We start from the raw sequence: 15,484 nt of genomic DNA, 5'->3' as shown, positions 1-15,484 counted from the left end.
GAGCTACAAAGTAAAACTCTGTTCGCCTTTATTTCTACGTCTTAAGGTTTAGGGTAATCTTGATTTTTGATAATTTGTTCATGTTTTTCTACAATAATAACAAATTGATTGAAAATATTCACGTTGTCGTGTGGTTCCCAGGCACCAATATAAAAAAGAATAGGACCACTCCATCTCATTTCTCATGGATGTCGTAAGAGGCGACTAAGGGATAGGCTTATAAACTTGAGATTCTTCTTTTAGGCGACGGGCTAGCAACCTGTCACTAATTGAATCCCAATACTGTCATAAAGCCAAACAGCTGAGCGTGACCTATCAGTCTCTTCAAGACCGTTAGCTCTGTCTTCCCCGCCAGGGATATAGACGTGACTATATCAAATGAGATACTCACGTTGACACACATCGATTTGCCCCCAAGTCTTCCCATACGGCCTGAAGTAGGTAGGTCGGCATTTGTTGCAGTTGATACCCTCGGTGTTATGCTGACAATTCTGGCAGACCCCACCACCCTCGTATCTCCCGTGGATGTCCAGGGAGAGTCGCTCCTTTGGCTCTATCAACCCCGCAAGGGATATAGACGTGACTATACGAGATGAGATACTCACGTTGACACACATCGATTTGCCCCCAAGTCTTCCCATACGGCCTGAAGTAGGTAGGTCGGCATTTGTTGCAGTTGATACCCTCGGTGTTATGCTGACAATTCTGGCAGACCCCACCACCCTCGTATCTCCCGTGGATGTCCAGGGACAGTCGCTTCTCATCCACTTCAGGGTCATAGGTGCACTCAGTCGTGTGGTTGTGACAATTGCAAGCTAAGAATGGTTGTGTTGCGTTAGGAATATATTATACTTTGTTATTAAGTAGATTACTTTATTATTTAGTGGGTGTTAAAAAAAAAACTTAATTAAAGTTGTATCTGTTAGTCCTTTGTTGAACCTAACTAAAATAATATACTTTGTCATTAATTTTTTTTTGATTTACATTCTATGCTGGTCAAGTAGCAAGGAAAAAAAACTATTTTGTAATGACTATAAAATTGATTGAGAAACACGTGTATTTTTATTAAATCAAAAAGTTCACACGCTCTATAATGTCAATCTTTTACCAATATATCAATTTTTCGAGAGAATAACAAACAAAGGCCAATTTAATCCTATATTGTAACACTCCGCTGTGATTGGCATTCGAAAAATACAATTTTCGAACCAATTGTAAAGTTACACTAGCAACGAAACGTTCGGATTTCTGTCAAAAATTCCAAACTGAAAACCGTGTTCCACAAAATTTAGATTGCCAATTGTTTTGCTATTCCATTTTTGAGTTTGTTATAACCGAACGGCCAGTATTTTGCAAAAATGGAAAAGGTATTCCTTTGTAAATGTTATTTGAGCGGGGTATGTAAAAATTCTTTTTTAATTACCTATGCATTGTATGTGGCCAGTATTTTTGAGTAAATAATAAATAATCACAACCTTTTATTAAATTTAATAAAAAAGGTCGGTTTAATGCTTAATTCTATATGAAACTAAAGAAAGTATCTAATAAACCTTATGATGAAAATTAAATTTTATGATGACACGACCAATCATAATCACTTAGCGATGGACTTGGCGACATCTCTGCGCCGCAAGTCACAACAGCCAATGACGCGACGTTATCAGCCTATAACAGTTAATAGTCTAAATCGCGCAAGCAAAGATTTCACGGATTGGAGCATATATAGGGGAAAGTGGTCACCATTCGTACGCGGGGCACATTCGTACAGTTAGTATAACAGAAATACTAAACGGGGTACAAACACGGCTTTGCTTGTGTGCATAGACATATCGGCCGCCATGTTGCTGGCGGATTGTCGCGCCAGTCGCATTACAGTGTATCAGCTGACAAGACGTAACGTGTTTTCGCGCACGGTGAGTAATTTTTTTTACCTAAATGTAATTCGTAATTGTAAGTAGAATTGTTATGTTTTTGATAAAATGGTGATGTTTAATCAATGTTAACATTGTTTATTTTGAGCTTTAATTGTTATATTTCTCAAACTAAATTAGAATTTGTATAAAGTTTTATCTTAATTTAGTGCAAAGGCATGGGGTGCATTCGGACAGCCAGACAGGAGGCACATTCGTACGGGTACGAATGCTCCCCTTTAGATTTTATCAACTACCAGTATATTAAAATTAAATTTTTATGAAATAAAATATAGTAGGTATTACCTTTTAAAGTATTCTTGTTCTAACAAAATGAAATATTTTTATTAAGTCGACCTTATAATTATTTTTTTTATTGCAGAATCATGGTGCGAAAAAAAGACTTCTGTTGTCTATTATGTCGGAAAAGTTCTCAGTCATTATTCGGATACAGAGATGAAAATAAGTTATCTTCGGAAGAAACCGGGATTATCGTGGTCCTTCATTTTCCTCGATATAGAAGACATACACACTGTGTATATCAGCGATGTCGCCATGATCCTCCTTGATCCTCAACCACGACCGGGTTGTACATGCAGAATGGCTAGAATTTTTACTTTTGTAGTTAATTTAAATAATTATAATGTGCAATAAGTTCCAAAGTAACAACCAAATGTATAATTATCAGTGTCCGACCGAAGGTCTATTTTTGGCCGAAGCCGAAACCGATTAATCGGCTATCGCCACAACCTTCGGCCGAAGCCGAAGCCGAAGGTTTATATTCTCTCAGCACTCAGTAATTAATTTTGTTCAATACTGTCTACAAGCTACAATTAATATTAAAATTATTTTAAAACCTCAATATTGAAGGTTTATACATTGACTGTCTCATATAGAAGTTAATGATATATCATAGAGAGGTTTAGAGATAAATAAACGTAGTACGGACTTGTTTTGATGCATGCAATCAGCAATGTGATATTTTGACAGTGACTCCCCGCCGCCTCATGACTTTCGTAACAGTTCGTTCAATCTCGACGGTCGCTCGGACCTTCGGCGAAACCTTCGGCTTCGGTCGGACCTTCGGCGAAACCTTCGGCTTCGGTCGGGTTTTGGGCCGAAACCGAATGTTTCGCCGAAGTTGGATTTTTGGCCGAAGGTGGCCGAAGCCGAAGCTTCGGTCGGACACTAATAATTATATACTTTAAGTTTAAATTGTCAAAGTCAGTACAACGATGTTATACAAAATGATTGTAAACATCTCATTTAGACTTAGAATTATCAATAAGTAAACTAAGGATGTGCGATTTTATTTTTTGTTATTTTTCTAAAGAAAGATTTATCGACTATGAGTCAAGTCACAAGTTATTAAGTTAGTTCTTTGATAAATAAATATTTTTATAATAAATAATAAAAATTTAACGACTTTAATTGGCATTTTAATTTCCTATATGAATCTACCCCATGCTGTACGAAAGTACCCCGCCTACTGTACGAACGTACCCCGTACGTGGGGTACATTCGTACAAATATCTTATCATAAAAAAATCACTATAACCCTTTAACCTTTTGACATAAAAGTTTCGAACTTTTTTATAACAAACTACAATATATTTGTTATACTTAGGAACATAAACAATATAAATTCGGCAATTAATCATAAAGTAAAAAAAAATAATCTAAAAAGTGTACGAAGGGTAACCACTTTCCCCTACAACTTCCGATACAACATCGTCTGTCGCGCAGTTCCCCAGGCATCACACCTAGCCTGGCGGAAGATCTTTCTTTTAGTCGAGCCAAATTATCGCTCCCGTTACACTTATTTCTAATTATATGTATAGTTTTAAATTTAAATTTGTAATGAACATAAAAAAAAATACTTTTAGTTACTAACTAAACTTTACTATCTTACAAGTATCAATGCAAAAAATTAAAGAAAGGACGGCCTCTGTGGCGCAGCGGTAGTGCGCTTGTCTGTGGTCACCGGAGGTCCCGGGTTCGAATCCCGGCCAGGACATGATGAGAAACGAACTTTCTCTGATTGGCCTGAGTCCTTTATGTTTATCTATATAAGTATTTATTCTAAAATATAGTATCGTTGAGTAGTAGTATCTCGTAACACAAATTTCGAACTTACTTCGAGGCTAACTCAATCTCTATATTTCACATGTCAAAAAAAAAAACCATTTAAACAACTCACGTTCACACTCAAAACGGTCCCAATTCTGCGAGATCCTCCACTTCTTCTGCTCGAACCCTGGGCAGCACTGGGCGCACTGGGGTCCGCACGTGTTGTGCTGGCACCTGCAGACCAGGATGTTGCTCTCCGTGGGGGGGTTCTCAGGGTCACAGTTGTCAGCGTGACCGTTGCACATACAACGACCTCCGATACTGATATCCTTTATGCTGTAGAAATACTGGTGAACAATAAAAAAAATGGTGAATTATCAACGTTCACAGTAATATAATGACTTATAAATAGGCTTTAAGTTAACTCAGCGCCAACTGCTAATATTTTTATCTGGGTGATGTTTTATATACAATAAGCATGATGACATCTTTTTTGTGTTTTGGTGTTAATTTAGTTTCACAACAACTAAAACGCTAAACTAATGCAGTATTGGTTAAAATCGCTTCAAAATTTACCATTATTTGCCGAAAAAGTAAATGACAAAAATATGTTATTGTGGGATATCCATGAGAGATAGACATATACCATCGCGGAGTTTTCTGTAGACCTTTTCAATGTGTACAAATAATAATCAGTATATTATTTTGATAAATCTCATAGGGTTCAGCCTGCGTTTGCAATGTAAGCGGAATCAAAATCAGGTGGACAGACAGACACTTTGACTTGACTTTTAGATGAACAAAACTGAATGACGAATTAATGACAAAAAAGCACAATCCAAATTTGACTAAGACGACGACAAGACAAGATAGATAGATAAACTCTTTATTGCACCATAATAAAAAGAAAAACAGAAAAAAAACACACAGGTAATGAGGTACAAAGGCGGACTTATCACTAAAGCAATCTCTTCCAGTCAACTTTAGGGTGGGAGGAAATTAATATAAAAAGGCGATTGACAAGACGTATTGAACATCCGAAAATCTGATATTAATCTGACTATCTCTGAATGCCTTTAAAACTATATTAAAATGTGGCTTATCGAAAAATCGTTTTATAGTGTTGACGAATATTTCGATGAAAAATAAATTTTGACAAGAACATTTAATAGGACATTATTTTAATTTTCATTTCAATTTTAATTTTCATTTCAATTTTAATTTTCATTTAAATTTAATTTTCTCTATTTTTGCATGCCATGACTGGTTAAATGCGCGAAATGTATATGCTTTGTAACACCTATAATTGTACCGCATTTATAGCAAATAAAGTACATACATATAATCACGCCTCTTTCCCGGAGGGGTAGGCAGAGACTACCTCTTTCCACTTGCCACGATCTCTGCATACTTCCTTCGCTTCATCCACATTCATAACTCTCTTCATACAAGCTCGGCGGTTTCGGGTACTTTTGACTTGACCCTTTACCAGGACGTCCTTAATTTGATCAAGATACGTTCGTCTAGGTCTTCCCACTCCGACCTTTCCCTCCACACTCTCCTTGTATATCTGCTTAGTCAACCTGCTTTCATTCATCCTCTCCACATGACCGAACCATCTTAACATACCCTTTTCTATTCCTGTAACTACATCTTCTTTCACATCACAACATTCCCTTATCACGCTGTTCCTTATCCTGTCACTCAATTTCACATAAAAGTATTTGTATTTATTTGTATTTGTAACCCACCGGACCCTCGGCCCTTTCAGTGTTACTTACTCTTCGAGTGACAGTCGGATCCTGCCTCGCGACAGACATGAGGTGCCCATACATGTTCTTAGTTCTCATGAGTCGCAAGCGCACATTGGTGGCGCGCGTCCATTCTTGCAATACGGACGAGTTGAAATACTTGTTCGCAGACGGACGCGAGTTTAGGAGTGAAATCGGGATCTGCAAATTTTAAATATTTTAGCTTTCTGTTGTCAGTCAATAATAGTTGTACATACATACATACATATATATGGTCACGTCTATATCCCTTGTGGGGTAGACAGAGCCAATAGTCTTGAAAAGACTGAATGGCCACGTTCAGCTATTTGGCTTAATGATAGGATTGATATTCAAATAGTGACAGGTTGCTAGCCCATCGCCTAAAAAAAGAATTCCAAGTTTGTGAGCCTATCCCTTAGTCGCCTTTTACGACATTCATGGGAAAGAGATGGAGTGGTCTTATTCTTTTTTGTATTGGTGCCGGGAACCACACGGCAATAATAGTTGTACATACATATGATCAAGTCTATATCCCTTGCGCGGTAGACAGTGCCAACAGTTTTCATAAGACTGGAACGCCACTATCAGCTGAATGGTTTTACGATGGAATTGAGATTCGAATAGTGACAGGTTGCTAGCCCATCGCCTATCGGCCTCTGCGGCGCAGCGGTAGTACTCTTGTCTGTGACACCGGAGGTCCCGCGGGTTCGAATCTCGGCCAGGGCATGATGAGAAACGAACTTTGATTGTCCTGAGTCTTGGATGTTCATCTATATAAGTATTACATACATACATACATATGGTCACGTCCATATCCCCTGCGGGGTAGACAGAGCCAACAGTCTTGAAAAGACTGAATGGCCACGCTCAGCTATTTGGCTTAGTGATATAATTGAGATTCAAATAGTGACAGGTTGCTAGCCCATCGTCAAAAAAAGAATCCCAAGTTTGTAAGCCTATCCCTTAGTCGCCTTTTACGACATCCATGGGAAAGAGATGGAGTGGTCCTATTCTTTTTACTATTGGTGCCGGGAACTACACGGCACTATATAAGTATTTATTATAAAATATAGTAATTGAGCACCTCGTAACACAAGTTTCGAAATTCGACGCTAACTCAATCTACATATGTGATCCGTCGCGCAAAAAGAAATTTTTGAGTATGTCAGGATGTCAGTATGTATATTTGTTACTCTTTCACGCAAAAACTACTGAACCGATTACGATGAAATTTGGTATGTAGGTAGGTGAAGACCCAGAATAACATATAGACTTTTCGTCCCGTATTAAAATAAGTATTAGTAGGATGTGCCGATGCAAAGGTTTCAAAGTTCAGACGGGAGTCGCTTTGTGTAAAAACCTGACTCACCCAATCCAGGATCCCAAGAGGCGCACTCCTGGCTTCTCAAAAAGGTGAGGATGTGATGGTGTATACAATAACAGTGCGTTACAAAATAAATGTGCCGTGTGGTTCCCGGCACCAATACAAAAAAAGAATAGGACCACTCCATTTCTTCCCATGGATGTCGTAAAAGGCGACTAAGGCTAAGACTTACATACTTGTGATTCTTTTTTTAGGCGATGGGCTAGCAACCTGTCACTATTTGGATCTCAATTCCATCATTAAGCAGCGAGCAGCTCTGAACGTGGTCATTCAGTCTTTTCGGGACTATTGGCTCTGTCTACCCCGTAAGGGATATAGACGTGACTATATGTATGTATGTATGTACAAAATAAATAAAGAAAACAGTTGACCTCTCCGCCTTCCAAGGGTACAATTCTGGAGTATTCAGTGCTGCAAATGACGGAGTCATCTCTCGTGATGGGTTGTAGACTCTCCTCGCCGAAGTATAGTTTGCAATCGCTGAAATAATAGTATTAATATGATTTCTTTCACAGGGTCACACATCAAGTTTCAGTATCTTCATTTGTATCAATTAAATTTTACCCGCAGATAAATGGGTATTTAAGTTAATCATAATACAATTTGTCCCGTTCACTTTCGTTCATTCTATTTTTAACTAACTTAAGAAAAAGGTGGTTCTCAGTTCGGCTTATATGTATGTATGTATGTCTGTCCGCGATTATCTAGCGTTTCGCTGAACTGATTTTGATGCGGTTTTCAGTTTCCACTTTCCTTAAAGATTTAAGAAATTTAACCAATTTAAAAAGGAGGGATTCGACTAGTAGCGGTTCTCATTTTATAAGATTTATTAAAGAGACTTCCGCTAATTAATTATATTCGAACGACTATTCTATAAAAACTATAGTTCTTTTTTCAGGCGGCGCTATATTCACCGCTTTTTGTAGGTGGCGCGTTACTAGTTGCTTTTTGTGTAGGTAAAGCTAATTTTGTCGCTTTTTTTGGGGCGTGGCGTTAAATTCACGCGGGTGTAAGCTAGTCTAATATCAAAAAGTACATACATACATATAATCACGTCTATATCCCTTGCGGGGTAGACAGAGGCAAATACTACAGAGCTAATACAAAAAAAAATAGGATCACTCTCATCTCGTTCCAATGGATGTCGTAAAAGGCGACTAAGAGATAGGCTTACAAACTTGAGATTCTTCTTTTAGGCGATGGACTAGCAACCTGTTACTATTTGAATCTCAATGGTGAACGTTTACTTTCATTTTTCAGAACTATTGGCTCTGCCAACCCCGCAATGGACATAAACGTGATTATATGTATTTACGTGTACTAAAACTAACTAACTAACTAACTATGTTCGTAAACTAACATTTAGAACCTTTACGCTTCGTCGTCATAGCACCGATCTGAACTTATCGCTAAATCAATGTCGGCAACTTACATCACACCTACACCTGTAGAATGAGTAAAATACTTACTATTGTGAGTCGGAGAAGTACTGCCATGGCTTGAAGGTCTTCCCGTAATCCGTGGACTTCTCCAGCGCCCAGAGACCAGGTCTTGGGGAGATGCCCATCCTGACGAACACATACGCCACGTGGAACTCCTGTAAGGGGGGAAATTTAACGTGAATATCATTTGTTCCAAAAATATAAAGGTGCGTACAGATTATGTTATAATCTATACTAATATTATAAAGCTGAAGAGTTTGTTTGTTTGTTTGAACGCGCTAATCTTCAGGTATTACAAGTTCGAATTGAAAAATTATTTTTGCGTTGACTAGAACATTTATCGGAGAAGGCGTTAGGCTATATAACATCACGCTGCAACTATAAGGAGCGAAGAAATAATGGAAAATGTGAAAAAAAAAAACGGGGAAAATTATTCATCCTTGAGGGCTTCAATGATGCCCAAAATAACTATTCCACGCGGACGAAGTCGCGGGCACAGCTAGTGCTGTATAATTTTGGTGTAGGTATAACATGTCCACATTATCATTAATTTTGCAACATCTAACAATACTGAACACGTTAAAATATTAACAATGTTAATTAACATGCCGTGTGGTTCCCGGCACCTATTAGAAAAAAGAATAGGGCCACCCCAACTCTTTTTCATGGATGTTGTAAAACTTGACTAAGGGATAGGCTTAACTTGTGATTTTTCCCTTAGTCGATGTACTAGCAACCTGTCACTATTATGGTCTCAACTCTATCATTAAGCTGAACGTGGCCTATCAGTATTTTTCAGAACTGTTGGCTCTGTCTACCCCGCAAGGGTAATAGACGTGATTATATGTATGTATTTAACACGATATGTTATATAATGTGTATATGTGACCTGTGTGACTCCACACGCCATCCCGCGGTAATAACACAAAATCCGAAAGGGTAATAAAAAAATTTGTTTAAAAGTTTAGTGCCGTGTGGTTCCCGGCACCAATAAAAAAAAGAATAGGACCACTCCATCTCGTTCCCATGGATGTCGTAAAATGCGGCTTAGGGATAGGCTTATATAATTACTTGGGATTCTTTTTTTAGGCGATGGGCTAGCAACCTGTCACTATTTGAATCTCAATTTCATCATAAAGCCAAACAGCTGAACGAGGCCTATCAGTCATTTCAAGACTGTTGGCTCTGTCTACCCCGCAAGGGATATAGGCGTGATTATATGTATGTATGTATGCATGCATAAAAGTTTAATATCTTGTTGCACTCATATGTATTATGAAAATAAAATATAATATTTGTATTTAATTTTGCGTTATTGGAAATTTTAATACATTAATTTTAATTTCCACCGCCGATTCTGTTATTGAATATTATATACTGAAAATCAATTGAAAACAAAATCGCAATCAAAAATTTCACACAGTTACGTTGAATATTATTTATTGAAATTTTGCAATGAATTCATACATTTTCATCTGAAAATTCACGCTCCCTTTATTGCCAAGTAGCGATTTTCCAATTCAGTTAGTTCGATCTCACTCAGCTACAATTTCCACAAAATAAAATCTCGTTTGCATTCGAAGTTCACCGTTCGGCCAATCAGGTACGATTTTTATTATGTTATTTCCTGTCTAGACCATTTCCTGGGGCTGTGGTAACGTTGTCGATGAGAGAAAAAATATGTTCCTCCTGAATGTTTATTCGGAAATTTGAATTTTCAGAGCGCGCGCCGCAGGGAGGCTAAAAAGAAAAAAAAAAACGGCCAAGTGCGATTCGGACGTAGGGTTCCATACCACCATCATAATGCTTAAAAATCAAGTTTTTTATATGAGAGCCTCTCATTAATAATAAGTTTACGAGTATTGTTAATTAATTAATTATTTTGAAAGTTAATATCCAAGTTTATATTCTGTGAATTTTTTTTATGTGTCTACATGTTACCGTTATTAATTATTGACCAGAAAATACGGAAAAAATCTGATAGAGAAAAATTTTAACGCGAACGTTGTTGTGGGCATCTTATAGTATCTACATATATAAATTGCAAAGGTGACTGGACTGAATGTTCATCGCACTAAAACGGCTGGGTTTGAAATTTCTCGTATATTTTTATGAAACCTAGCGACCCTCCCTGGCTTCGCACGGGTGCAAAATTATAAATGTTATTATACATAAAAACCTTCCTCTTGAATCACTCTACCTGTTACAAAAAACCGCATCAAAATCCGTTGCGTAATTTTACAGATTTAAGCATACAGACAAACAGACTAAAATAGCGACTTTGTTTTATACTATGTAGTGATTTACGCCTCTCCTCAGAGATAAGAATGTAATCTAGACCTAACGCCAGGTGGAAAAAGTAACGAGGTAGGCTTATAAAATAATATAATTTATTTTATTTTTTCTATAGATGCCGGGCACCACACGGCACAAGATGGTAGTAACAAAAATTACATGTTTTTATTACACATAAATCTATTTCTAATATAGAAACACATGTTTAATCGCAATACGACCTCGCCCTTTGCCACATAAACTTTTTATTATCTGTGTAAGCCACCACCCACTGCGTCCGGTGTGAACAGTGCCTAACACGCTGTATTTTAATGATAACATTACCGGAATTTGTAGTTAGATAATGGTGAATTGATTACAAAAATATAATTTGTATCTTGAATTCCATTGTATCTCATTTCTATCATCAGCTGTACGAGGCTTTTTGGTCTTTTCAAGAATGTTGTGGTTTTGTCTACCCCGCAAGGGTATAATAGACGTGATAACACCTCCGTCATAGCTAACCTTATGACCCTGGGCCGCGTGTTCAGTTAAAATTTCAAAAATTTCAATTTCCAATTTTTAATAAAATTTTGTTTGAGTTATAGTTGTTTTGGGCATCATTGAAGTCCTCAATGATGAATAATTTTCCCCGTTTTTTATATTTTCCATTATTTCTTCGCTCCTTATAGTTCCAGCGTGATGTTATACAGCCTAAAGACTTCCTCGATAAATGGTCTATTCAACACAAAAAGAATTTTTCAATTCGAACCAGTAGTTCTCGTGATGAGCGCGTTCAAACAAACAAACAAACTCTCCAGCTTTATAATATTAGTATCGATGAAATACAAATTGAAAGTATTAAAATGAAAACTTAAAAAAAAAGTAAAACTCGCTGTAGGCGATTGGTTTTGAAATAAAAATAAAAATAGAAATGGAAATTCGATCTTTACCGGTGGATCATATCAAAGGGATGGGTGTGTTTGACTTTATGTTTTTTTTCCTTGTCTATGGATTCCGAATTGCCAAATTGAAAATCGAACGAAATAGTTTGTGGTTCCCATTAGAAAAAAAAGAATAGGACCTCTTCATCTCTTAACTAATAAACTTGGGATTCTTTTTCTAGGCGATGGGCTAGCAACTATTTGAATCTTAATTGTATCACTAAGTCAAACAGCTGAGCGTGTCCTATCGGTCTTTTCAAGACTGGTGGCTCTGTCTACCCCGCTAGGGATATAGACGTGATTATATGTATGTATGTATAATACTGGAACGGAATTAAATGCGGATGTTAACCGTGTATCCGCGGCTGTATTGTTTTTTTCGTTCAATAATTTTTGTGCAAAATGCAATCTGTGCATAAAATAAATGTGGCAGGGTTAATGAGAAATGTCGAAGAGCGCCAGTGGTCGAGTCGGTAAGGTGCCCGATTAAAATGCGTGATATGCAGAAAGGCACAGGTTCGAATCGGGAGGATTCGATGACTATTTTTAAAGTTATGTAAGTATAATTGGTTTTTATACTAACCGATGCTCTTATGGTGAGGGAAAACATTGGGAGGAAACCTGCACATTCAGGCAACTGAATGTGCAGGTTTCCTCTCGATCGTAGGGGAACCTAACCCGTATTGGACCCATGATTGGATTCAATACGGGTTATATATATAAGTATATATTTAGATTAATGCACAAATGCTTTTAGCCGGATATGAACGTAACCTTAAACTATCAAAGCTTATAAAATAGCTCTGGAACAAATACACACGCAGGCGAAGTCGCGAGCAACAAGCATAACGTTTAATAAGCTTCTAACAAAATTATTTCAAGCGATGGGCTAGCAACATAATCTGATAATCGTACACTATCGGAATCATAATTATATCACGTGATCAAATTAGGGACGTCCTGGTAAAGGGTCATGTCAAAACCCGAAATCGCCTAGCTTGCATGCAGAGAGTTATGAATGTGGATGAAGCGAAGGAAGTGTGCAGAGATCGTGGCAAGTGGAAAGAGGTGGTTTCTACCTACCCCTCCGGGAAAGAGAAATCCCTCGTTGTAACATAAGCATTTATTTTAAACAAATCGCAAAGCTCATCAAATGTTTAGTGAATCGCGAGCGCAGGTTTAATATTTCGCAAAGCAAACGGATGACATATAAGATCGCGTTAAATGCGTCGCGTTGCCTCTTTCTGAGAACTGCATAAACTGCATGACTTCTTTGAAACTTAATACAGTTATTATTACGTTTGTCATCTGACAATACAGAATAGCGAGTAAGCAATATATTCTCTAGTCATTCTTTCAGCGTTAGTATTAGCATAGAATAATACATACATACATACATATGGTCACGTCTATATCCCTTGCGGGGTAGACAGAGCTAACAGTCTTGAAAAAACTGAATGGCCACGTTCAGTTATTTTGCTTAATGATAGAATTGAGATTCAAATAGTGAAAATTATTTATCCTTGAGGGCTTCAATGATGCCCAATTTAAAATAACTATTCCACGCGGACGAAGTCGCGGGCACAGCCAGTGAAGGTATAAAAAAAACATTAAATATATGACTGAAAAGTTAGACTAGAACCAAGGCTAAAGCTTGTCTCATAAGCAATTTATAGAATGCAAAGCAAAAGTTTGGAAGTGACTTGAACGGAGTATCTAACGAAATGCATCGCTGAAACACGGTCTATAATTAATTTTATGTCTCTACTCGGCGTCGGTGAAGTAACGCGGGTCGTTGACCTTCCAGTGGCATAATGCTGTTATTTCGGGACACATCCCGAATGGGACATATGGCCATTCGGGACGTTTTCAGTCACTATAAATCTATACTAATATTATAAAGCTGAAGAATTTGTTTGTTTGAACGCGCTAATCTCAGGAACTACTGGTTCGAATTGAAAAATTGTTTATGTGTTAAATAGACCATTTATCGAGGTAGACTTTAGGCTATATAACATCACGCTGCAACTATTAGGAGCGAAGAAATAATAGCAACCTGTCACCATTTGAATCTCAATTATATCATCAAGCTAAATAGCTGAACGTGGTCTTTCAGTCCTTTCAAGACTGTTCGTCTACTCCGCAAGGGATATAGACGTGACCATATGTATGTACGTATGTCTTTATAATAAATTGTAGTATATTTTATGCAATTTTGATCATGAAGTTTGTAAAAGCAGGATACAATTTGGCTCTGGGGCAGACATATAATTTGTCCACGCCAGTCAGAATGTGTAGTATAAACAATTAATTCTAAGACGAACGATGACATCATTTGTTGCAGATGATCTGAATTAAGTAGAATTTACAGAGAACATTGATACATTGGGATACCTAAACCCTACTTATATTATAAATGCAAAAGTTTGTGAGTATGTCAGGACCTCAGTATACATACATACATATGGTCACGTCTATATCCCTTACGGGGTAGACAGAGCCAACAGTCTTGAAAAGACTTCAGTTCAGCTATTTGGCTGATGTCAGTATGGATGTTGATGTAGATCCAAAGATACGAATGACAGAGAAGCGTTATGAAATCAAGTCCAGCTGTTATACTTAATATATTACGCGCAAAAAGTTTAAATAAAAAATACTAAGTCCTCCGAAACCTAGGCTGGTGTTTTTAACGCTAATCTATACTAATATTATAAATCTGAAGAGTTTGTTTGTTTGTTTGAACGCGCTAATCTCAGGAACTTTTGGTTCGAATTGAAAAAATATTTTTGCGTTGAATAGACCATTTATTGAGGAAGGCTTTAGGCTATATAACATCACGCTGCAACTATAAGGAGCAAAGAAATAATGGAAAATGTGAGAAAAAAACCTGGGATAATAATTCATCCTCGACGCCCTCAATGATGTCCAAAATAACTATTCCACGCGGACGAAGTCGCGGGCACAGCTAGTTATGTATAGAAAATAGAAGTTTAATAAATAATCGAGTCTCACCTGCCGCAGGTCACAGCTAGTTACGTATTACATCCTATCCTATCCTACTACTATTATAAAGGCGAAAGTTTGTATGGATGTTTGTTACTCTTTTACGCAAAAACTACTGAACCGATTACCATGAAATTTGGTATGTAGGTAGCTGAACACCCAGAATAACACATAGGCTACTTTTTATCCCAGAGTTCCCGCGGGATTGATAGGGTTTCCATGCGGACGAAGTCGCGGGCGGCCTCTAGTTAATAGAAATGGAGTCTCACCTGCCCCAGGTCAATGGTGAGGTTGATTTCGTTGTACTTCATCCCCCGGGACAGCGGCGGGCTCTGCCACCAAGTCTCCATGCCGTCCACAGCATATTCCGGGGGGTGTTTCTTGGTCTCGCTGGTGGAGTCGCAGATGTCACAAATCTAGGGGAAAAATAAATATAAGTTAAATGAGACACTTATAAAGGTGGGATGCTTTTTTGAGGCGATGGACTAGCAACCTGTCACTATTTGAATCTCAATTCTATCATAAAGCCAAACAGCTGAACGTGTCTGAACTATCTGTAAAATTATAAGTTAAATGAGTCATTTATAAAGATGGAATGCTTTTTTGAGGCGATGGGCTAGCAACCTGTCACTATTTGAATATCAATTCTTTCATAAAGCCAAACAGCTGAACGTGTTTGAACTTA

At 37.6% G+C, this 15,484-nt stretch overlaps 1 protein-coding gene across 1 annotated transcript in view; it reads right to left on the bottom strand.

Moving 5' to 3' along the window:
- LOC106129521 (laminin subunit alpha) overlaps positions 1-541 on the bottom strand; it is a 53,267-nt gene extending 52,726 nt beyond the window's left edge. The window contains exon 1 of the mRNA XM_060953396.1: positions 392-541. The gene's annotated coding sequence lies outside the window, so the exon portion shown is untranslated. The remainder of the gene's footprint in view (positions 1-391) is intronic.
- Between the last annotated feature and the right edge of the window lie 14,943 nt (positions 542-15,484).

Source organism: Amyelois transitella, chromosome Z, assembly GCF_032362555.1.
Source record: "Amyelois transitella isolate CPQ chromosome Z, ilAmyTran1.1, whole genome shotgun sequence".
Classification (NCBI taxonomy): Eukaryota; Metazoa; Arthropoda; class Insecta; order Lepidoptera; family Pyralidae; genus Amyelois; species Amyelois transitella.
Note: the sequence above shows the minus strand (reverse complement) of the source record. Positions and strands in the feature narration are given on the sequence as shown.